This window comes from Aquarana catesbeiana, linkage group LG07 (genome assembly GCF_042186555.1).
Source record: "Aquarana catesbeiana isolate 2022-GZ linkage group LG07, ASM4218655v1, whole genome shotgun sequence".
NCBI classification, from domain to species: Eukaryota; Metazoa; Chordata; class Amphibia; order Anura; family Ranidae; genus Aquarana; species Aquarana catesbeiana.
Window position 1 is genome coordinate 299463298 of NC_133330.1, and position 22993 is coordinate 299486290.

Sequence of the window (22993 nt, forward strand, 5' to 3'; positions counted from 1 at the left end):
GAAGAGATTATACTAAAGTGCTTAAAGATTGTCCCTAAACGAGAAACACTATACTACAGAGAGAGAACCACTGCCTGGAAAAAAGAGACAGACTTCATTTTTTACCCACAGAAGCATTCTGTTTGTCCTCAACCTTGTAAAAGCTTGGAGATGTCTGAAATGGAGCTCCAACTCCTGGAGGAATGGAGCAATGGGGAAACATGGGGAATGCAATTGTATGTAGGTCCAGGGGTGGAATAGTGAGACATTTTGTTGCTATGCCTTGGATCAGCGAAGTGACAGAGTGTATTTGTAACAGACAATAATGGAGTGACTATAGCAAATCTCTACAATGTCAACAAGATGGGTGTTTGTAAATGAGCCCAGAGCCCTATCACCACTGGTGATGGATAAGTGTTCTCCGGTCAACAGTCAGACTACACACCTTCCCATAATGGTCAGGAATGAGAGGTCTCACTACCCTAAGGGGCTCCCCCTTCAAGCCTATTCTTTCTCCCTCTAGGAGGTTCTCAGCTCATGTTTGAGCAGGTCTTCTGAGGTTCTCTCCTCTCTGCAGGATGCAGCACAGTTTCTCCAGGCTCTGTGCACAGCAAACATATTGGAGGCTCTCTGTACACTGCAGCTTTCCCTCATGGACAGCAATCACCTTCACAGAAGCCACTCGTCACTTTCACCCTGTGCTCTACACAGTTGCTGGCTATGCCTACTACACAGCACAGTCTGCCCTGCTCTGAGCTCACTCTTCCTCAGCATGGGCTCTCCTCCTGCCACTTGCACCAGTGGGCTAAAGTCCAGCCTCAGGAAGGCAACCAGTCCCAGTTCTGCTGTCCTATGGTCTCCAGAGAAATCCCAGTCCAGCTCCACCTACACTAAGGACATTTTTGACACCCGCAAGCAGAGCCAAAATTCCGAACAGGGTTACATGTATGTATAGCCAATTTTTCATTTTGGATAGTGTAGAAAAGATTTAAACCTCTATCACTTTATTTTTAGCTATCTGCATCCCACTAGGAAGATTTTATTTCCTCTCCTGCTGCTGCAGACACTACATTAAGTGAACATTTTTTTTTTTGTTAGACTGATGTTACCTGAACAGATGTCCCCATTGGAAGATATCCCCAAATCCCCTAATCCTTTGTGGTGACAACTGTAAAATGTTGCCTTCCTTTTTTCTGTCTTGGTGACAATGGGTACTAGGATAAATAGTGAGAGTGAATCAGCCCATTAGGGGCACAAACAGCAATAAATGCATGATAGAGGTTCTAACCCTTCCCTCCTCAATTCAAAACTAGAAAAACATGTTTTGGCTATACATTTTTCCTTTGAATGGAAATCACATCCCACTGACAGTAATATCCAGAGCTCAATGTAATGGTTTGTTAAATCTTCTTGTTGCTGTCATCTAATGAGAAGAGGGCTCCTCAGGGTTAACATTCTCTCCAAATAAGTGTGCCATGAAATACTAGCTGCCAAAAGACGGCACAGAACAGGAGTTTCATTCCCTTTTGCGGATAAAGTTGTTTCACATTAGAACATAAAAAGAAAAATAGATTTTGCCGGAGTTCACATAATGTCTTCCTGATGGAAAATATTACACGCAAACAGCAGTCAGCGGAGAAGTAACCATCAGGCTAAACAAAGCTCGAAGCTGCCTGCCAGATTTTTAGTCCTTCTAGTGAACATCAGATTACATCAATCGCCCCTCGTCATGTTGCAGATAATGTAACACACATGAAGCTACAGCCAAGGGGAATATTTTACACTTCACGCTGATTTCTTTACATAATAGGAACTTGGGAAGTTAATTCAGAAGGGGCGTGGATGGACAAATTGAACTGTGTTTTGGAAAATTGGAATAGGCTCGCTTAAAGGGGTTTTCTCAGATAATGGAAAATTTTGGCCCTGCTCGTGACCCTCCATATGGTAACCTAGAGGAATCCCCCCCTCATGTAAACATAGCATGTTCTTTCCATATAACCTGACTCTGAGATTATTCACAATGTATAGCCATCTTAAAGAAGTCGAAGGATATATGAGTAATGTTCTTCCTAGTGACTAAAGGCAGACCACAATAGGCACTCTTACTTTGCCACTCCCTTGACCACAGATCTTTTGGGGTCACAGCGTTAAAAAATCATTTGTCAGTCATTCAAAAGACAGCTACACTGTAGCACCCTTGCCATATGCAGGAGATCCTTTACTCTAAATTTAGTATTACAAAGTTGTATTTTAATTGTATTGTTATTTTGCCTCCTTATATTCTTTGGTGAGGAATTAATCTTCTAAATCTACTGGGTATCCCATGCACCCTAACCCTCACTCCCCCAGAGTCGCCAAAATAAATTCTCACCAGACAAAGACTAATGGAGTGGGGGCCTATTTATCGATTATTGCTCTTTGTTTGGTATGTGTGTAGGCAGGTGCAGTCTATTTTCTCCCTTGCAGGTGGCGCTCGCCTGCAGTGGCATTGCAGATGGAGGGAAAGTCAAGAGTAACATGGTTCCTATATGGTTTCCTGGGTAACTGGGGGAGCTATCTGATTGGATGCTGCTGCCCCATGTGACTCAGGTGGCCATCTTGGGTGAGGCAGAACCTTTTTAAGGCCCTGGTTCCCAGGCTTGGTGCGCCTTTAGCATGTGGGTAGTGAAGGGACAGGTTGCCCGTCTGGCAGGGACAGTGAACAGCGGTAGAGAGAAGTTCCAGACGAGTAGGGAAAGGATAGGAACACTCCATCCTTCCTGGAAGCCTCCCCGTTTGGGCATGGACTGGCGAGGCCGCACTTTGCCCCTCCAGACAGATTGTCAGCACATCCTGTGAGTGTTGTGAATTGTGAATTATAACTTTAACACAAGTTCTGTTTTTTGCAACTGGACTCTGACTGCCGTCGCACTACCATGCACCTTCCCACACATGCTTTGGGGCAAGAATGGAGCTGTTACTGCTGGACACCCATTAACACTCAGCAGCTCCTTCAGGGGTCCCTCTGCCTCACTTTTAGTGAAGTTGTCATTTAAACATTCCACTCAACCACCTAAGTAGCAGCCACCTACCTAAATAATTACCATCAGCTCTGTTTCTGAGTTCTTCACTCTGCAACCCTGATTGTGTCTAGCTTCTACTGCATATGGGCCACATGCCCCATTCATTTGTATGGCTGGAGCGTTACTCCTGTAGATAATTAATGCTGTCATAAGAACAGACCAGCCATACTAATGAATAGCCTGAGAGGTGAGCGTGAATTTTTGCCTAGCTGTGCAGTGCCAGGCAGAGCCTCACAGTGGGTTGAAGCTTCGTATTTAGGTAGATTGCTGCCATTTAGGGGGATGGGAGGAATATTTAAAGGACAATTTCACTAACATTAGGGATGTCCTTCAAATATTTTAACTTGGTTGTGGGAATAAATTACAGAAGTCTATTTATAAAAAAAAAAAATAAACAGCCACTTGTCAAACAAATCTGAATGTATATTCATTACAATTGTTTCCTGATTCCCTCTAGTGCTCTCTAAAATGGTTACATTGCTTCTCTTTTTAGAAAGATATATGTATTTCCTATGCTCCTCAGGGCCATCTAGTGGCCATAATGTGGTATTTTACTACTGTCCATAAAAAAACATCATTTATGCAGAAGAAAGAAATTTCTAAAAAAAAAACTTTATTTTTTGCTCAATTTACACAGAATGAATATACATGCAAAATCGCTGGATGAAAGGCAATGTGGATTTAAAAAAAGAAAATGTAATTTTTTTTTTTTTTTTTTTTTTGCACTGATTGGTTGACTTTGACTAAGTAACGCACCCTCATACTGCTTAGGGAGACTGCTTAGGGAGACAATCCATGACCAATGCGCTGGCATTGGCCACTTGACTGGGATTTAGGAAAATAAATATATAGTAAGTTTAGTCACTATTTATTGGTAAAGTACAGCAAAGTGAATACACTAGATTAAATTTCATTTTAGACTATACAGTGGGAAATACAAAATGAAATATGAAACAATTTGCATACAGAAGCCTAGTACATGAGATGGTGGTCTCTCCCTGGTATTATGAATGTTGGAGAATGAACTTTACTCGACAACAGTAGGTAACACTCATAAAGAATCTATACATTTGTATAATAAAAAACATCTCTCTGGAAGGATAAGGTACCCTCAAGTTTATTCATCTTCCCAGGAGATATACATATTAGGAAGATATTGATTCAATAATAAATTAGGTGCTTACAAATTAATTCAGTTCTATATATACCTAGCTATATCCTTAATGCAAACAGGCTTGTGCAAAAATTACAAGACCAGATCTAACATAGAATATTGATATTTTCAGGCATATAAAAAGGGGCAGATAAGCTAGAAATGTCTGTTATTTAATAACAAACATAGTCTTGAAGTTCTGCAAATTACCGGTTTTCAGCGACAGTCCAGGTTTAACAGATGATGCATTTTCTTAAATGTCCACTAGGTGGCAGGGCTGTGTTTTGTGTTGCGGTTGGTTACCTTGCAGTAATATTGTTGCTTCATACATATGTTTGTATGCTTCCTTGTGTTTTCATTTGGCTGCAGAGAGTGATGAAAGACACCTTTGTTTAGGCTCCGAATTGCTCTGTTGAGAGCTTACACAAGACTGGAAACTCTACCCATCTCTATCTGAGAGTGCTGGGCTAATTACCAAACACAATTTCTGAGAGTAAAGAGCATAAGTGCCTCTCCATACTCAGAAGTACCATGTATTTCCTTTGCTGCCCTAGGTTAGGGTTTCCCTCTTTAGTGACAGGCTCCTGAATTATTGGCTGGATGGTGCCTGCTATTATAAGGCTAGGTAAGGCTGTAGAAGGGAATGTTGAGAGTGGAAGAGCAGCACTTGCACCTTGTAGTGGCCATGTAGTGTACACAGTCTTTTCCTCATCAGGGGAAAAGTGGAAGGCATTGGACCTCTAGCAGAAGAGATGGGAGACAACAACAGGCGAGTTTCCTTTAGTTCAGTGAGTACTGCAATATCTCATAAATTACTGCTGTGCAAGGTGGAATTTAAAACCAAAATTTAGGGAAAGTATCCTAAAGGTGTTGTAAGGGTAGGGTACATGTTGTGATAGGCAGATGACATAGTCTCCATATGTTCTCCATTAACTCGTTGGGCACCAAGTTTGGGTCACACAAGAGGCCTACCCCAGAGTGAGTTCTTCTGGGCTATGCCAGGCAACAAGCAGGGCCATACATTATAGCACAGGGGTTACCCTTTGTCCCAAAGGCTTGCTCATCAATGTCGGGACGCGGTCATGCGAAAGTTAATCATTAAAGCAGTCTCCTAGTTCAGAGATGAGCCTCTTGTGTGCAGTGCATGGAGTTCCTCCAGTAATAGTGTCCCGTATCCTACACACTTGAACAGGTGCTTGTTTTGCATTAGGAGGGACATGCAGAGACTATGCACACTCCACCAGTCAGCATACCTCTGCTACCTTACTCCCAGTAACAGAGTGGGGTTCCGCCGAGCACATAGCGTGGACCTTATACGCGCTCACTTAACTCTTGTTCCTCCATACCTAGTGATCAGCCATAACCCTCCGTAGTGCTAATACGCTCCTGGGGACCAATGAAAATGGACTCCTAGGGAGGTGCCATAACACCGGAGCCCCTCACTACTGGAGAGCCTGATACCACGACAACGACTGGTTGCAGTTTAAACTTCTGTTGCTGTGATGTTACTAGAATCTTTTGTGTGCTGTAGTAGACTCAGACCCTTGTATATGCGCCAGGACCCCACATGCACCTTGATTAACTTCAGACCGGGCGTTGTGCGGTTAAACAACTTTTACTGTAAGCTCAGCATGGCATACATAACATAGTAAAATGTCCTTTCCCTAGCTAACTCTAAATGTGGCTGTTCCAGTGTACCTGTACTTTATGGATAAAGTCCATAGTTGGCACAACTCGACTGGAGAAGTTCATGGCTTGGGTATATTCTGAAAGGCCGGTGCTTCATAGACGAACTACTAGTCTCATCATTTCCTGCAAGGTTCCTGTTCTTAGTTAACTGACCCGCACTCTCTTGAGACTCGAACCTCTGTTTTTTATATGTCACAGGACAGGAGGCTGGATTTGAAAAGCCTACAAACGTGATCGGTGGATGCAAAGCAAAATTAACCCCTTCCCCCCTTAACCTGGGCTGCCACACTAGTCTGGCTAACAAGAAGACAGTAGGCAACCTGCCTACAGTATCATTCCAAAATAACTGCATGCAAAAAAGACAAATAAGAAGAATTGGACTTTAAGGTGGTTCTAAAGGCTGAAGGTTTTTTTTTACCTTCATGCATTCTATGCATGAAGGTAAAAAACCTTTAGTATGCAGCTACCCCTGCAGCCCCCTCTAATGCTTATCCGAGCCCGATTGCGATCCATCGATGTGCACAAGAGTGGCTGCTCTCCCAGGTCTCCGCCTTCTCATTGGCTGAGAGACAGCAGCAGGCACCATTGGCTCTCACTGTTGTCAATCACAGACAGTGAAGAGGGAGCTGGGGCAGGGCCAACCCCTTTCTGTATGTCTTATGAACACACAGAGCTGGGCATAGGAGCGAGCATGCACGAGTGCCCCTGAAGCAAGCGGCTTGCTATAGGGGTACTCAGCAGGAGCCAGGAGCGCAGATGGGGGACTCAAAAAGAGGAAGATCTGGGCTGCTCTGGGCAAAACCATTACACAGTAGAGTGTAGTAGATTTTATTTCAACACTCTGAAAATTGGCACCCCTGTCCTGATGAAGCGGTCTCCGCAAAATGTATTGACAGATCAACAATGTGTTTAGGCGCTAAAAGAATTGTGCTTTGTGTGCAATTTGTGGTTTTCTCCCCGTGTTGTAATTTTTAACAGTGTACAAACAAATAATTTATTTTTAATAAAGGTAATATATGTTTTTTGCTTGCGAGTACTGCAACACCCTTTTAGTGGCAACCACCAATGGGACCTAAAATTATGCAACTAAAAAGCCAATTGGAACTGTGCCATCATTTTGAAAACACACCATACATGGAACTATGTATTGGAGCAATAGACTGTTATGTATGTCCTATGTTATGTGGTTGAAGACAGTGGTGGTTGAGGAAGACAGTAAATGTTTAAACCAAATATGGCCCTTTATTGCACATTGTGGAAAATATCAGCATGACAACAAATAATACAATGTTAGAAGGCCTGAGTCAGACTACTAAACACAGAGAAGACCACTAAATATGAAACAGCCAATACTTGGGAAATGTGAAAGGAGATAATGGTTCGCCTCGGGAATGAGGGGTGGTTCGATGGGGAAAGGTCCACCAGCCTGGTGGTAAAATAACTGGTTCCTTGGTGTCACACAACTGGTGACCTGGGCCACCATGTGGCATGTTCCTTGGGTTTTGGTGGGACCCCCACACGTCTAGCCTGTAACTGCTGAAATCAGAGCAAGGCCATGTGACTCCTGGCATGGCCTTTAGCCAGACTGAACAAGAACCTACACTGAGCAGAGATTACAATTTGGGTCACTTGTCCGCCATCTTGGAATAAACAACAAGGCTTCTCCTTTGGCCCTGGTGTGGGAACTGGCTGAACAACTGCCCACAGGCAGCTGTACGGATTGGTGGGGTAGTGAGCAGAGATGGCATTTTGGGTCACTGGCCCGCCATCTTGGAATATACAAGTAGACTTCTTCTGTGGCCCTGGTGTGGAAAGTGGCTGAACAACCTGCTACAGCTCTACAAAGTGGTGGGGTAGTAAGGGAACAATATGCTGCTAGAGAGTTGGGGGGGGGGGGGGTATGTATTCCTTTTCCCTGCATGACCAATGTACATATATGTTTTAGGATACATTCACACTTTGCCTAGGGCAGCTCATTCATTTTGAATGGTCATCCAAAGCATCGGAATTGACAAAAATCATATATGCAGCATTCTTTCTGATGCAGCACTCCCCAACATAGGTTAGAGTGTTACAATGCATTGTGGTGCAATACGAGACATGTGCACTGGCATTGCATTGGATTTGCCATTCAAAAAGAATGACTCTGCATTGTCCCAACACATGCAAAGTGTGTTAATGTACCGCAACGCAAAAGTGCTTTGACCCTTAAGGTTGGCTACATGGTGAAGTCTGTACACATCTGTCTGGGAAGTGATAAGTACTTTTTCCTTTGTGAACACCATTTATTTAGAGAATTTTTCTGAGACAGAAAGGTCCAACTTCTCCCCTTACATGGCTATGATGGATAGAGTAGGAGGGGGCCCTGATCTCACACACGCTCCTAATAAGATCCTATAGCTGTTACAAAGGGTTTTTTACTAGGAAATTACTAAACTCCAAAGCAGCTCCTATTTATTGTTATATGGCATAGGTAGCCCAGGCTCAGTATTACAATCAAAATATACAACAGGTTCTGTCTGCAGTGTAAATATACCATGCAGCTTAAACTAGGATACAATATCATTACAAGTACTAGTAATGGAAGACAGTTAAACAAATATAGCAAGGGAATTCCTGGGCTGCAGAGCTCACACTTCAAATATTACTCACTTAACGTGACAACTGAATGAAAATATGAAGTTAAAGTGGCCTTCTCAAGTTTGACATCATGTAGCTTTGTGGAGAAGTTAGTAATAAAGCAGAAATGTATTCTGCAGTTTAAGAGCAATTATTGTATTATAGCAAATGTATGCAGTAAAGATAGTTTCCTATTCATTCTTTTTTCACTTTTTTATTTCACAAATCTGTAAGCTCCCTTTAGCTGCCACTCATGGCCCTACTATACAGCTGGGGCTTTACAGTTAACCAAGACACCCAAAATGAAAGACATATCTGTTCTGTCCCAGATGTTCACCAAAAGCTGCTCTCCCTGTGTACAATAGAGTGCCATAGAACAATAGTCTCCAAACTGTGCCCTGGAGCTGGACACGGCCCTTTGCTTCCTTTTATCTGGCCCTTGGAGCATTATTCCCCCCCACTGTTAGCAACAGTGGGGCATAGTTCCTGCCACTGACACCGACAATGAGGCACTAGTCCTCTCTCTGACACCAATGATGGTACACTATTTTTCCCATTGATACCAATGATGGGACACTATTCCTCCCACTGACAATAATGATGGAGCACCATTCTTCCACTGACATCAACAATGGGGCACTATTCCTCCAATTGACAACAATGATGGAGCACTATTCCTCCCACTGACAACAATGATGGGGGACTATTTTTATGCCTATTAACAATGATTGAACACTATTACTATTCCTATTACCAATGATGGGGCATTGTTTACTCCTACTGACACCAGGGCACTTTCTTCTCCCACTGGTCAAAGTTCAGCTCCCCTAAAGTTTGAAGGACAGTAAATTGGCCCTTTGTTTAGAAAGTTTGGAAACCCCTGTCATAAACCATGTCCTCTCCATCCTCTAAACTGTGCAACTCCTTAGGTGCCTTGAGCTCACTCTTGTGAAAGGCATTGCACATTTCTGTGGTTGCAGGTTAGGGCTCCATAATTATTATTATTATACAGGATTTATATAGCGCCAACAGTTTACGCAGCGCTTTACAATATAAAAGGGAGATAATACAGTTATAATACAATAAAATACAAGAGGATTAAGAGGGCCCTGCTCAGAAGAGCTTACAATTTAATAGGGTGGGGCAGGTGGTACAAAAGGTTGTAACTGTGGGGAATGAGCTGATGGAAGTGGTAGGAGATTAGTTGGAGACGTGATAGGCTTTCCTGAAGAGATGAGTTTTCAGGGATCGCCTGAAGGTAGCAAGAGTAGGGGATAGCCGGATAGATGGAGGTAGCGAGTTCCAGAGGATGGGCGAGGCTCTGGAGAAATCCTGGAGACGAGCATGGGAGGAGGAGATGAGAGAGCTTGAAAGCAGGAGGTCTTGAGAAGAGCGGAGAGGTCGATTTGGGTGATATTTGGAGACAAGATTAGTGATGTAGCTCGGGGCAGAGTTGTGAATGGCTTTGTATGTTGTGGTTAGTATTTTGAATTTAATTCGCTGGGTGATTGGGAGCCAGTGTAGGGATTGGAGTAGAGGGTTGGCAGACAGTGAGCGGTTGGTAAGGTGGATAAGTCTGGTAGCAGCATTCATGATAGACCGAAGAGGGGATAGCCTATGGAGAGGTAAGCCAATGAGAAGGGAGTTGCAATAGTCAAGGCAAATCTATCCAAAAGCCTGAGGCCCATTAAACATGGGAGCCCAGGCCACCAGGTGCATGACATGCTATACTCACACCACCAGTAGGTCTGAGCTCAATCAGGTTTACACTTCAGACAAGTATTTATTTTAGCTTTGCACATTCTTGTCTTTCCCTTAGCGGTACATTGCGGGTTCCCTTCTACTGACTACTGACTTCTGATAGTATATAGTTCATGTGCAATCTATACATCAGTCCATCAGTTTATAGTCAAGTGCATGAAAATAAAGTCAGCAGCTGTCCTCAGAGTATAGCCAGCTCTGTAATAAAGACAAGAAGGGAGAGAAAAGGAAGTGCCACCTAAGTGTAGGGGTTAAAAGATAATTTATACCTGTCTCACCGGCCATTCTCGTCCATCCAGTGGCATAATTTATGCCTGCGTTTCACGCTGGTTTGCTTCCTGGTAGCCACAGAGGACCTGCACCTGGTCTCTACAACCCGGAGGACGGCATAACACCCAAAGGATGGACCAGGGCAGCCCCCTCTCCCCCCTTTGTTGAGGTTGATACCAGCTTACATCTTGTAAGTGTTTTTTTTTTTTTATCCTTGTGGAATAAATGATGTTTTAACATCTACACTTAGTTGGCGCTTCCTTTTCTCTCCCTTCTAAACTGCAATATAATACAGCTTTAGTTTTTGAGTTTAGAAACATTTTGAATCGAATAATCAAAGGTATCCCTGCAAGTAAAAGGGTTTTATAGTTATTCTCTCCCACCAAAAGTTGACAATGTTGCCTCCAAAAGCCATGCTTGCTGAAACATCTTCAGAATCCAACACACATGTAGATGTATCAGATGTTTGGTCCCCCCGTTGTGCTCTGTGGTTCCTTTAGCAGTCCCCTTCGTCTCTCCTCTGCAGTTAGACTTGATAGAAATAATCTTTTCTGGATCATTGACTCAAAAACTATTGAAGCTGAGGATCAACATGATAAGTGATAACATTTTTAGCAGATGATCAATGACAGCCCCACTTATGAAACCTCAGACACTGAAAATGAGTTCCCAGGATGAATCATTATTCAACATGACTTCTTGCATGGAGAATTACAAAATAAACAGTGAAATTGATCCTCACACTTAACAGATTTGGTGTTAACAAGTTACTGTTATACAATTTGGGTTTTTCAACTTTCAGCATTCGTGGGAGTTTTTTTTTTTTTTTCAGCTGACAGATATTGAACTAAAATAGAACATCCTCATATAGAACTTGTACTGGACTTTAGTTAACACTAACCTCACAGCTAAGCTTAAATCTTGCCAAGAGAACAGATTGTCACTCAGTGGCAATGCTCATATGCAAATACTCAACATGAATGTTTGTTATGGCAAGTTCCTTGGTGGTTTATAGAGATGAGTGAGAACCATTATCCTAATGAATTCATGAATATGGCAAAATGCTAAGCTCAATGCTGTATATTTATTACTAGTACTTTGTATCTGTAGGACCTGTAGAAGGTTTTGGTTCCAGAAAAGTTAGAGAATGATGTCAAGGTAAATCTCCTCCAGGACAAGCTCGTGTTTAACCACTTCATGATCAGGCCATCTTTTGCTATTTGGCACTGTACTACTTTAACTGCCTATTGCGCGGTTATGCAATGCTGTACACAAACATAATTTATATATTTTTTTTCACATAAATAGAGCTTTCTTTTGGTGGTATTTGATCATCTTTATTTTTTGTGCTATAAACTTAAAAAAGGAATATATTTTGAAAAAAAAAATATATATATATTTTTGACCTGTATTTTTCGGACCATAAGGCGCATTTAAAATCCTTTAATTTTCTCAAAAAACGACAGTGCGCCTTAAAATGCGTTGCGCCTAATGTATGGATTAATTCTGGTTGTGCTTTCTGACTTAGAACCGATTTGCGAGCTGCGTGGGAGCATTGGATGACAGAAGGCAAACACACATTCACTAAGACAGGGAGGCAACGCCGGGCGAGTTACGCCACTATCTGCCAGTGGATCGTGGATGCCTGGGTGAAGGGCGTGGATTGTCACTTGCCATGCTGCCTGTCAGCAGATGTGGATTGTCACTTGCCACGCCACCAGGCCTCTGTGCAGTCGTGGGTTCTGAATGAAGGCAGGAGAGTGGTGCTGCAGGGCGGGCAGTGAGAGATAATGTCATCTCTCTGCTCCCCACCACACCTCCGACACTGAAGCTGACAGGACACTGGCTGTGAGGGTGGAAAAGCGGTGATGTGGGGGACGGAGAGAGATGATGATGTCATCTCTGCATGCCCGCTTGCTTATTCCATCCACCCATCCATCGCTTTCTTATGCCGGCCGCCCGGCTCTGTCATGCTGCCTGCCCGCCCGCCCAGTTGTCTCATGCCGGCCACCCGTACCCGCGGCCCCGCTGCAGAAAGGCCACGGCCTGGTAGTGGGCCGCAGCCCGGGGGTTGACGACCCTGTAGTGATCGAATATATTAATTAATATTTAGGTATTACTGGAGAAAAAAGGGGAATGTGGGACTTTATATGAGGTACACATGCGTGCCTCCATCCCTATATTTGGATGCATAAAAAGGAAGGTGGGACTTTGAATTGAAGCGGTTGAAATGCGGAGGTGATGGTATATATATAAAGTTTTATTAGTATCAAATTATTAAATTTCGTTTATTACATATATGTACAAGATGTGGGCACGGTAATACAAAGGTGTAAAAAACATAACTGAATAAAATACATTAAAGACAATCAAGTAGGTAGTATGCGACAGCAAAATGGCCTAAACAAGCCAAACGCAGCATGCCTGGCACCTGTATAGATGATCACATGGTAAAAATCTAAGATAGCTGGGTTCATATAGGTAACATCATGGGCCATAATAAGTGTGTCTGTAGCATCATGTAGCTCTACGCGTTTCGTGGATTCATTTCCACTCGTCAGGAGCAGATGCGACAGATCCCTGTAAATATAATAATTGAGGTAAACCACACTCTGTTTAAAAATGAGAAATGTAAATTAAAATTTAAGAAATTTAACCCAGTGCACTCACCAACCACAGTAGTGGGCGCAGTAAGGGGCAAGCGAGACACGGCGAATCGGGAGCATAGACCACATCACGGGAGCTGAGGCGGCGTAGTGGTACACAACTAGCTTGGGGAGATGTAGGGGTGCCTGTGGGGGTTTCCATGTGCAAAAATACGGGCATGTGATACTGCAATTGGAGATGTCTGGAAACAAATGGAAAATTATATAATGAGATGAAAGGTATGTGGAAAAAAAAAAAAAAAATGAAAGTGTGAAAAACAGTTGAAGTGTGTGTGAGATGAGGTGGTGAATTGGGTGAGATGTATATACACCCAATATATCCGCATGTGTAGGTGGTGGCAAAGAAAAATGTGGTAAGTGTATGAAGATGGTTATGTGTGTATAAAGTGAGCTGACCTAAATATAAGTGTGACTGTGAAAAAACTAAATCGTGCATGAAACACAAAAACCTGGGAGTAAAGGTGGAAGTATGTGTAAACACAAACATGCAGTGGCATAACGAGTGAACAAAAGTGAACCTGACTCAAAGGACACTTACCCAAGTAGTATGCCATGCAGCACCAAGCGATGGAGTGGCTGGTGTGCAGGAGCCCCAGGCGGAGACCAGCCAAAAGAATAGCCGGCTCCGACTGAAGGTGTAGGATATATACGCTGCCAACGCCACGTGCGTGAACATGGGAGGGGCGAGAGACAGCGTCCGCACCCGAGCCGGAACGCTCGGTGATTGGCGCCGAGACGCCCCCACATGCGTCACGCAGGTGGTGCTCTCAGCGGCAGCGTAATGACGTCATGACTGACGCCAAGCGGTGGACGTGAGGACCGTGGCGCCGATGCGCGAAGGGGCATCCACCCGATCCTCAAGACACTACAGTGCAGGGAGAAAGGGGAGGACCCACGAGGCGCATCGCAGCTCCCGCGAATGTGGAAAAGAGCCCCCCACACACCATGAACAGGCTCAGAAACCCCAAACCCGCACACACCGCCAGTGTGACAAGAACACATGGATGTTAAAATCAGAAATTGTATAGGCGTAAACAGTATATTTAGGTATTATTATAATGATGATGTAAGTACTCTTCCGCAGCAACCCAATTCTTCCAGAGAGATGCACTTTATTGACTTCCAACACAGAACAAAGTCCAAAGTCCACAGATGACAAAAAGATCCAACAGAGTAGATATAATTCAGAACCCCATGTCTTAGGTCCGAGTGTGCATACACAGACAAGCCTCTCTCATACACAGACGAGCCTCACTCCCCCATACAGACAAGCCTCACTTACTAAACCTATAGACTGAATGCCGTGTTATATTCACCAGGCATTGAATGGCTGAGCAATTTGATTGGCCGTTTCAATTTAGGACTTTGATTAGCTTTAGTCTTTCAAACAGACAACAACCCCCAGCCGTGAACAGCCGTGAACCACCCCAATTTGCACTCCCGCATATCAACATCAACAAGTCCCCTTTAGATATGTGTATACCACCTGAATACCCTTTGAGATGTTCAAATAGACTTGCATAAGATTAACACATCAAAGAGTCTTCAGCTGTTAAAATTCAGTTGGACAATGCAACTGAATTTCTGGTCAGCATGGCACTCCAATACAATATTATACATAAATTGGCCAATATATTACAACAGACCCCTGGTGTAATGTGTGCTGATTTTACTTAGCAATGTGCAGGTTTTTATTCCCTGCTTTGCAGGAAACATAAACCGTCAGATTGCCGCTATCAGAAGAGAGCTTTGTGTTATTTACATACACAAAGCTCTCACCCATCACTCGATCCGACGATCGGTGGGTCCCAAACATAAATCATTGGCCAGGAACCTTTGATTGGCATGTGTTAAAGCCAGTGACAGCACAGCTGGGCGGGCGTGCGTGCGTACGCCCCCCTACCCAGAAATGCAGAATTAAGTATATATGTGATTCTGCGCAGGCAGCCCGCACTATAGCAACAAAACTAAAATGCCCAGTTGGTAAGTGGTTAAAGTGATACTGAATGACATCCTTATTCTCCACAAATAATAGATACGCATCCACTACTTAATGGCCCTGTAATCTATTTTTCATGATTTGTTTCTTTCTGTGTTTTTTACCTCTTTGTAACCTCCACTGTGAGCTCCCGGACCTCTCCTTTTCCCATCACTTCCATTTCTTTGGAACAAGCAGGACACGTTGCTTACGGTTATGTGCACTGCTCTATGCACACTACAAATCCCATAGTCCATCTCTGGAGTGAGCTACTGGAGGGAAGCTACTTTCCTACATACAGAGGTACCACGGAGAACAAATGTAGCCATCCTCTAATGTAAAGTCAAATCACAGCAGAAAAAAAGGTATCTGGAAAATTGGAGGAGGCTGAAAGCAATAGAAGGGACTTTTTTTTTCTAGTTAAGAATGCATACTGGAATTGAAATTTCTTTTTTAAACCATTGTTTAGCATTACTTTAATTACTATCTTTCTAGGACAATAATAGATGGGTTGTGGTGACCTTGCTGTTTTGGCTGTTTTACACCACTAGAAGAGGACAGAACTAAGTATAAAGTATAAGGATTTATTCACCACCAGTAATTTCCTCAATTACACATTTGTGCTTGTGTCTTAAGCCTCGTACACATGATCGGATTTTCCGACGGAAATGTGTGATGACAGGCTGTTGGCGGTAAATCCGACCGTGTGTACGCTCCATCGGACAATTGTTGTTGGATTTTCCACCAATAAATGTTGGCTAGCAGGTTTTCAAATTTTCCGCGGACAAATGTGTGTTGTTGGATTTTCCGATCGTGTGTACACAAGTCCGTTGCACAAAAGTCCAAAGTACAAACACGCATGCTCGGAAGCAAGGACGAGCCAGAAGCGGTCGGTCTTGTAAACCAGCGTTCGTAATGGAGAATTAACATTCGTGACGTGACAAATTATGAAATCTCGAAATGCAGCGCACAATTCTCTTCTTCTTTAATGGGATAATAATGAAGCTGCTTTGCTGGTGATACTGATGGAGTTATTGCAAATTAATTTTCAAATGCTTTTTTTTTTCTAGTGATATCAAGAATAATATTATTATGCTTTTTTTTTTTTATTTGGGCAAGTTACCACAACACCATTATCCCGTAGTTTTTAAGATCAAAGATACAACTATGTTGGTGTCCCTTGTCAATTTTACATTGTATTTTATAAAATGTAACTGCCTTCTCCCAAACTGTCATTTGAAGTAAAACACATAGCCAAGTATTATTCTCCACATTTTTTTATTGTGCATTAAAAAAAGAAAACAAATAAAATTAGACATGCTATCTGCAAATAGAACGTAAACAAAAAGTGCATTCTATGCATCCAAAAATATAGAAAATATACCAAATCAAATCATTATTCAACCAAAAAATAAAATAAAAGCCTCATGCATGTGTCCTGCTTCTTACTATAGGGGGTCAACAATGCCAAGAGTTGGTGAAAGCAGGGTCCGTCATCCAGAGATAATTCCGCAGCAAAGGCATATGACATAATTGGTCACGATTAATAAAGCAACCATTTTTTGGTCCAAGAAATCCTCCTCCTCCTATAATAAATAACACATTATCTCCTCCGATTCCGCAACATGGCTGGTTGTCGACCGTTCAGGAACTAACTCAAAAGCGTGAACTAAAAAGCTTGAATTGAAAAGCGCGAAACAACACTCACCAAACTTCTACTAACACTAAATTAGTAGAAGGAGCCCAGAATGTGGTGCTAAAGAGCTAAAAAAAACCATAGTACGTCACTATGTTCACATTTGTTGGCCGACAATTGTGTGCCGTTTGTATGCAAGACAAGTTTGGGGCCAACGCCCTTCTGTTCCCGAGTGTCTCCGAGTGGTCTCCAAGAATCTCTGAGTGTTTCCAAGTCTCTCCGTCACCCCCGCACCTCTGGCCACATGCGGTACTGCATAGATAAGCAGTAGCTGTGGAATAGATTATCTGAGTTTCCATTATTTCCTATGGGGAAACTCGCTTTGATATACAAGTGCTTTGGATTACAAGCATTCTTCTGGAATGAATTATGCTCGTAATCCAAGATATTACTGTATATTGAAATGAGTCTTTTAAAGATAACTCTTTTCTAGACCTCATTTACAAAAAAGATATCGATAAAATAGAACACGGATAGATGGACAACAAAAATGGTGAAAGGTCTGGGGGATAAAACATGTCAGGAGAGATTTCAGGAACTTAATATGTACAGTCTGGAGGAGATAAGGGAAAAGGGATACATGATTGAATTCTTTAAATACTGAAAAAGTAGTCAATGCTTGGAATAGACTTCCAGCAGAGGTATTGAGTCCATCAACAGTAAATGGATTCAAACATGCTTGGGATATACAGTGGGGCAAAAAAGTACCGTATTTATCGGCATATAACACGCACTTTTTTCCCCTTAAAATCAGGGGAAAATCGTGGGTGCGTGTTATACGCCGATCCCCGCTAATTGTGATCTATCGGCGGCGATCGCCGCCGACATTCACAAAGCGTGTAGTTTTAAATATGGAGGTACTCGGCGGAGCTGAACGAGCGCCGCCAAAATCACAGTGACTGGGCGGAGCCAAGATACACATAGTCGAGTGTTCTCGGCTCTTTCTGGCGCCGCTCACAGTCCCGCCCAGTCCCGCCATTGGAACTGTGTTATGTGCATCATAGGGCGGGACTGGGCAGGACTGTGAGCGGCGACGGAAAGAGCCGAGTTCACTCGACTATGTGTATATCAGTGGCGTTCATTCAGCTCCGCCGAGTCCCTCCGAACTCCGCGGCGCCATATTTAAAACTACATGCTATGTGATCGGCGGCGATCTGTCCAAGCATGGACACTGGGGGCAAGGCTGCACTGACCACTGGGGCAAAGCTGCACTTACAACTGGGGCAAAGCTGCACTGACAAGGCTGCACTGACAAGGCTGCACTGGGGCAAAGCTGCACTGACAAGACTGCACTGGGGCAAAGCTGCACTGACAAGACTGCACTGGGGCAAAGCTGCACTGACAAGACTGCACTGGGGCAAAGCTGCACTGACAAGGCTGCAATGGACACTGGGGCAAGGCTGCACTGACACTGAAAAGGCTGCAATGGCACTAACAAGGCTGCAGATGGACACGATAAGGCTGCATTGATGGGCATTTTAATGTAAGTTTTTTTTTCCTTAAACTTCCCTCCTAAAAGTTTTTTCCTTAAAATTCTCTCCTAAACTTGGGGTGCGTGTTATACGCCGATAAATACGGTATTTAGTCAGCCACCAATTGTGCAAGTTCTCCCACTTAAAAAGATGAGAGAGGCCTGTAATTGTCATCATAGGTATACCTCAACTATGAGAGACAAAATGTGGAAACAAATCCAGACAATCACATTGTCTGATTTTTGAAAGAATTTATTTGCAAATTATGGTGGAAAATAAGTATTTGGTCACCTACAAACAAGCAAGATTTCTGGCTCTCACAGACCTGTATCTTCTTCTTTAAGAGGCTCCTCTGCCCTCCACTCATTACCTGTATTAATGGCACCTGTTTGAACTTGTTATCAGTATAAAAGACACCTGTCCACAACCTCAAACAGTCACACTCCAAACTCCACTATGGTGAAGACCAAAGAGCTGTCGAAGAAGACCAGAAACAAAATTGTAGACCTGCACCAGGCTGGGAAGACTGAATCTGCAATAGGCAAGCAGCTTGGTGTGAAGAAATCAACTGTGGGAGCAATAATTAGAAAATGGAAGACATACAAGACACTGATAATCTCCCCCGATCTGGGGCTCCACGCAAGATCTCACCCCGTGGGGTCAAAATGATCACAAGATAGGTGAGCAAAAATCCCAGAACCACACGGGGGACCTAATGAATGACCTGCAGAGAGCTGGGACCAAGGTAACAAAGGCTACCATCAGTAACACACTACGCTGCCAGGGACTCAGATCCTGCAGTGCCAGATGTGTCCCCCTGCTTAAGCAGTACATGTCCTGGCCCATCTGAGGTTTGCTAGAGAGCATTTGGATGATCCAGAAGAGGATTGGGAGAATGTCATATGGTCAGATGAAACCAAAGTAGAACCGTTTGTTAGAAACACAACTCGTCGTGTTTGGAGGAGAGAGAATGCTGAGTTGCAACCAAAGAACACCATACCTACTGTGAAGCATGGGGGTGGCAACATCATGCTTTGGGGCTGTTTCCCTGCAAAGGGAACAGGATAACTGATCCGTGTACATGAAAGAATGCATGATCCCAAACACACTGCCCGGGCAACGAAGGAGTGGCTTCGTAAGAAGCATTTCAAGGTCCTGGAGTGGCCTAGCCAGTCTCCAGATCTCAACCCCATAGAAAACCTTTGGAGGGAGTTGAAAGTCCATGTTGCCCAGCGACAGCCCCAAAACATCACTGCTCTAGAGGAGATCTGCATGGAGGAATGGGCCACCATACCAGCAACAGTGTGTGACAACCTTGTGAAGACTTACAGAAAACTTTGACCTCTGTCATTGCCAACAAAGGATATATAACAAAGTATTGAGATGAACTTTTGATATTGACAAAATACTTATTTTCAACCATAATTTGCAAATAAATTCTTTCCAAAGCAGACAATGTGATTGTCTGGATTTGTTTCCACATTTTGTCTCTCATAGTTGAGGTATACGTATGATGACAATTACAGGCCTCTCTCATCTTTTTAAGTGGGAGAACTTGCACAATTGGTGGCTGACTAAATACTTTTTTGCCCCACTGTACATAGATCTACAGTATACTTATTGTTATAAAAAAGTGGCTCTAAAGTCCGAAGGTTTTTTTTATCTTGATGTATTCTATGCATTAAGATAAAAAACCTTCCGTGTGCAGCAGCCCCCTCAGCCCCACTTAATACTTACCTGGGCTTCATCTTGATCCAGCAACAATGCACGAGAGACCCAGCTCTCCCTCCTCATTGGCTGGGACAGCGGCAGGGCGCCAATCAATCAAAGTCAGTGAGCCAATGAGGAGAGAGAGGAGGCGGGGCCGAGTTGCGGCTCTGTGTCTGAATGGACACTCGGCTTGCTGTGGGGGTACTCGGCAGGAGGGAGGAGCTAGGAGTGCCAGTGAGAGACCCTAGAACAAGAGGATCTAGACTGCTCTATGCAAAACCACTTCACATAGAAAGTAAGTATAACATGTTTGTTATTTTTAAACATAAAAAAAACAAGACTTTATTATCACTTTAAATAAAAAACAAAATAAAAACTCCAAATTTTATTTTAAAAAACATGTATAAATATTTAAAAATGGGTTTGACTTGATGAACCACGTGGCCTTTTTTCTGCCTTCACTCTTTTATGTTTCAACATTTCCTTATCCTTCAGAAAATTATGCCATTATAAGGCCATGCCATGACCTCTGTAAATAATCTTTATTGCTAAAACTGATTTGTTCTCTTCTGTACAAAGTTCTAAGTATCTAGTGTGACCAAAGAGAACATTTAAAAAACTTGAGTCGAAGCCACAATTACTGTATAAGCACTTGGGGGGAATTAGAAAAATTAGAAAGGTCTTGGAGGGAGTCCTGGGTATAGGCGCTTAGCCCGCAACCACAGCAGTACAATACAATCTTTTTTGTAAGACACCATTCAAATTCAGTTCAGACAGCTTTATCACGAGTTGTGTTATTACATGCCCTTTAGAAATAATTTGTTACATTCTATGGTGAATAGAAGTTTCATATTCCTTTATGCAGAATATTGTGGTGGATTCTCAACTGATAGTAAAATGTCCTTGGTTAGGATTGCTTGTTAACTTGCTTTGGGCAAAGCTTGGATACAGCAAGAAATAAATCCAATCAAATAGCCTTGCCTTTAAATAGTTTCCTTCTTACTTTTAGTTTATTCAATTCGGGCCATTGTCAGCCAATTTAATAAAAGATTATAGCCTAAGAAAAAAAAAGAAAGGAATGTCAACCAAAAAGGAATTTTTTTTTTTCCTCCATCTGCGCAGGTGTTTATTGACTTGTTTCAATTTTAAAAGCCACCTTAATGAATGTGCAAGTAATTCACTGGGGCCTAGAGTGCTTGTCCCTAAGACACCTAAGTATAGTGAATATGTAACTTACTTTGTACAGCCATATATCGGGTGACTTTTGAAGACCTTCAACTGAATTTTCACAGGTCACCAATGAGTGGATGCCATCATCATCAACAAAGACATGCATTTCTGGAATTTTAATGGAATTGGGGATGGCACATTAGCGGCAGAATTTGATAATGAGTCACCCCTAATACTCGGGAAGGTGTGACTCCCATTGTGGGTGGTATTCTTTCACGCTTCCTTAAGTGGGTTTTAATATAAAGAATTTCACATTATTTTCTTGATTGAGTGGTCATCAGAATGTGAACGCTTAATGGCCACATCGCCGACGCCGGATAACCTTGAACGCAGAATAAAGTGCCAGAGATGAAGGAAGAAGCTTCGGCTGTATTGGCATATCCGTGGAATGGATGACTTCATTTAAAAATTGGTCATGTACGATTTTTTTTTTTTGTATTGTTATAACGCTCATAACACTTAAAACACATCATTGTTTGAGTGCAGGAAGCATCTTGTTTTACCTGTTTCTATGCATCTTTTACACCAATTTTATGTTTAACCCCTTTGCGCTGAGCTATAAAACCTTGAGAACATCAAGCGAAACTAAAAGCGTTTAACTGGGGGTTTTTTTGTATCGCTGTTTAAAAAGAACATGTAATGTTCCAAAAATGTTGGGGCCTGTGCCGGCAAAGGAACCCTGCCATTGATAATATCCTATCTCTGGATTCTGAATAAATATAGCCATTATCAATATTGCATTCTGGTACAGCTTTGAATCTTCTGCTATTCTGTGCCTTTTTTTCTACGGTTTTTATGTTTTGTTTATTATTACAGGTATTTATATAGCTCCAACAATCTATGCAGTGCTTTACATACTGAACATTAATATCAGTTGTCCTTATTTTTTCTTAAAAAATAAATAAATAAAAAAAGAGTTGAAGAAAAAAAAAAATTAATATCAGTTCCACCCCTCAATGAGTTTAAAATCTAAGGCTGGGACCTCACATGCCTACATACACAAACTTAGGCCAATTTAGACAGGATCCAGTTAACCTACCAGCATGTTGTACATTTTCCAATCCCCTACTAGGCAGAGAAATTTTAGATAACCCTTGCATATTTGCCCATTAACATCATGTCCTCAAAGCTTAGCATTATCTCTTTAAAGAGGACTTTTACTGTTTCCATGCAATTTATCACTTTGATGTAAACCATAAATATTTCCTTATAGGGTCCCAAAGGTAGCCACCGTACTCTATGTGTGTAAATGCCCGGGTGCTCACCCACACAACATCCAAAAACGGGTCTTGAAGTGGAGGTAAAGCTGAACAATAGGGTTTTATTGTCAATGTTTTAATGGAGCTCACTCCATCTTTCTCAAGACTTGAGAGAAATTGACTGAGCTCCATCGAAACAATGAGAATAAAACACTATTAAAAGAAAAAATTGAACCCGGATGGCCGCACTCCAACGATAATATCTTTATTTGTAAAAAACCATACAGCAAGCAATGAAGTAGATCGCTAACATGTTTCACACTGTAACTACTGGTGCTTACTCATAGCTAAATCTTTGAACAAGTGACTTGACCATGCAGCCCATCTTTCTTTCCATTTCCTTCCTTATCGTGCATCTTGAAACAGCCACCTACATGTTTTCAGAGAGTCCTGTATTTCACTTGAAGTTATTTGTGGGTTTTTCTTTGAATCCTGAACAATTTTCCTGG